Here is a 3,178-nt window from a genome sequence, read left to right as displayed (position 1 = left end):
TTTACCAGGATCATCATACATGACATATCTAACACCGTAGGCTCGTCTTGCGTTCCATCACTCTCAGCCCTGCTGCTGCTCTGAGTAGCTCCATCTTCCGCCTCCGTATCCTCTACTTCGCCACTCCTGACCATCATCACCTGGGGCTGGGCAGCCCCACTGCTGCCGGTGTAGCAGTTGTCCTCCTCCACCTCAGAGACATCATCTTTGCCTCTCAGGGGGGGCTGTGCCGTGCTACTACTAGCATTGCTAGTGCTAGCAGTAACGTTAGCTTCTTCGGTGCTAACGGGAGCCTCACTTGTTTTTAGAAATGTTTCGAACGAACCTCTAAGCGAGGCCCTGAAGCCTTCCTTTCTTTTATTTGTATTTCTTTTTTCAGCACCCGATTAACATTTTCTTCCTCGGTCTCGTTCCCTCGGCATTTTGTCTGTTGCACTAAGCAGTCACTATGCACAACAAGTGTCAACGCGCGCCCAAAAATTATTTTCACGTTTCACGTAAGGTGTCATAGGGGGAAATTACTTTTTTCTGTTGCTAAGAATCTCCCTGTCCTACAGGTATGCTAGATTTTAGATGTATGATTGACTATGATTATCACATGTGTGAACATTTAGAAATGTATTAAAGGCAAAAATAATAATATGGTCCCTTGCCTGGCGCTTTGGAGGGCCTCGCCAGCCAGGGTACCAAAAAAATAATAAAATTTAAAAAAAAAAGAAAATTGGTTTTTTTATTTTTTTACCCTGCCTCACGCGAGGCCCTCCAAAGCGCGAGGCCCTGTGCCACCGCCCCAGCTAGCCCCCCCTTAAAGCGGCCCTGACTGTCAGGTTGGGGATCGCTCTACCTTGGAGTGACCCGTTGGCGCCCCCTATGTTGTGTACTGTTTCTCTGTCTGTCCTAATTGTCTGTGATTGTGAACAGCTGTGAGTGATTGTCTGGTCTATTTAGTTCCCCCTGTGTTTTCCCTCTGTGTCGATTGTTCACTTTATATTGCGTCGTGTGTGTGCGTGTTGTCCTAGTCTTGTCGCAGCCTTATTGCTCCTCGTATGCCCAGGAGATAAGTATCGTATGACTATTGCTAATCCTTTGTTTTGCCTTGTTAGGAGACTTGCTTTCTCCCCGTTTATTTCATCGCTTACTGTGCGGTTTATTATTTCCTGTTTACTCAAATAAAGAGTACCTTTATTTTGGAATCATATCCTGCATCGTTTCCATTCTGTTCTGCTCTGCATCTGGGTCCAAATACATTGACTAACCGTAACAGTCCACACCAATCATCTCTCCTGTTGACGAAAGCAATAATCTTGTTAGTATAAACATACACACAAGCACAGATATGTACAGTCAAAATACAATACTCCAGAATTGTTACAGCACTACTGGTTAGATGCTGAACTGCATTTCATTGTCTGGTACTTGTACTCTGCAATGACAATAATGTTGAATCTAATCTAATCTAATCTAATATCTATCCCTTCCCGTCCCCTGACTATAACCATATACAATACACAGTACCGTGAAGGCTATACACTGGGACTGATCTATACCTATGCCTCTATGCCTGAGCTTTAAAGAGCAAATAATAAAGTTTGGATGAGTAGGAAAATATTAATAATAATAATAATATAATAATAATAATTAATAATAAGTCATCAATCAAATACCAAAACGACTCAAAGTTAGAGGCTCTACACACAACATACAGTATGACATAGTACAGTATGCGTAATGTAACACTTACAGACTATTTATAGACAATAACCCACTACACATCAGGCACACACAACAAATGTGCCAGTTCAAAATCTTTCCACATTAATATGCACTGTTAATACAATCACATCTCTAATATCCGATCTCTTCAGCACATAAATACATGAAGGCTCGCGCAGCTGAGCTCAATGACAGCCAAGTTATGAATATTTCGCCAGCAAACCAGTGACAACCACATATTTCATCATGAGATATTAGTCATTCAACTAATACAAGATAGCTCTGATTTAATAATTCATTATCGTTGTCTTCATGCCCTGTTGCGTTTTCAACAAACGTAGAACTAGCTAGCTATCGGCGGGCATCACCGCGTCTGTCTCTCGTCAACAACGAGAGCTGCAAGTGTCTTGCTATGAACTCATAAGACAACACCGTATTAATCTATATGAACTCATAAGACAACACTGTATTAATCTATATGAACAATATTGATCAAGTCATTATATGAAGGTAGCTGTACTTACCACAGGTGATGACAGCCAGTCCAGTGTGATTGACAGACGACAAGTTCCCAACTCATTACGCATGCGCTTAGCGTCGACTTGCTGGTGTGTGATGACGTGCACCACCACTAAAGCACCACTAAAGCATTCTAAGGCATTGATTGGCTGCACTAAAGCAACCACTAAAGCATTGGGCGACATGATTGGACACCACTAAAGCATTTGGCGATATGATTGGATGTGCACGTTCTAATGAACAGACTAATGTGCTCTCGGTAGCGCCACCACTACCACCACCACTACCCAGATGAGACAGTTTCAGACTCTGCTGTAACGAATTCCAAGAGGAAGGGGCTGCAAATGAGAACGCCCTTTTGCCTTTCATGGTCCGGACCAAGGGGATGGAGTATGTGATGATGTCCTGTGTGCGAAGGCCATAGACGGATTGCTCTCCCTTTCTCTCTCTCTCTCTCTCTCTCTCTCTCTCTCTCTCTCTCTCTCTCTCTCTCTCTCTCTCTCTCTCTCTCTCTCTCTCTCTCTCTCTCTCTCTCTCTCCCCGCCCCCCCCCTCTCTCTCTCTCTATATATATATATATATTTCTATACACATGATAAGTGGACATTATTAACAGGTCGTAGTGTCTCTGAGATGATGGAAGGTTCTATTAGTCTGACTGACATCTCACCCTCTCTGTCTCTCTCTCTGTCCCTCTCTGTCTCTCCCTCTATCCCTCTCTCTCTCTATCCCTCTCTCTCTGTCTCTTTCTCTGTCTCTTTCTCTCTCTCTGTCTCTCTCCCTTTTGGTTTACAGTTACATGTTTGGAGTTGGGGTTGATTCCATTTAAATTTCATTATGGACTTTTTTCCCTTCCAATTCCTTGTCCAAGTATATTTGTGAATTGAAATGGGATTGACCCTTCTCTGAGGGGGGAGGGGCCTGGGTGTGCGTGTGTGCGCACAGTC

Source organism: Nansenia antarctica, assembly GCF_963989245.1.
Source record: "Nansenia antarctica genome assembly, chromosome: 3".
In the NCBI taxonomy this organism is placed as follows: domain Eukaryota; kingdom Metazoa; phylum Chordata; class Actinopteri; order Argentiniformes; family Microstomatidae; genus Nansenia; species Nansenia antarctica.
The sequence above is the reverse complement of the archived record's forward strand: the minus strand, read 5'-3'. Positions refer to the sequence as shown.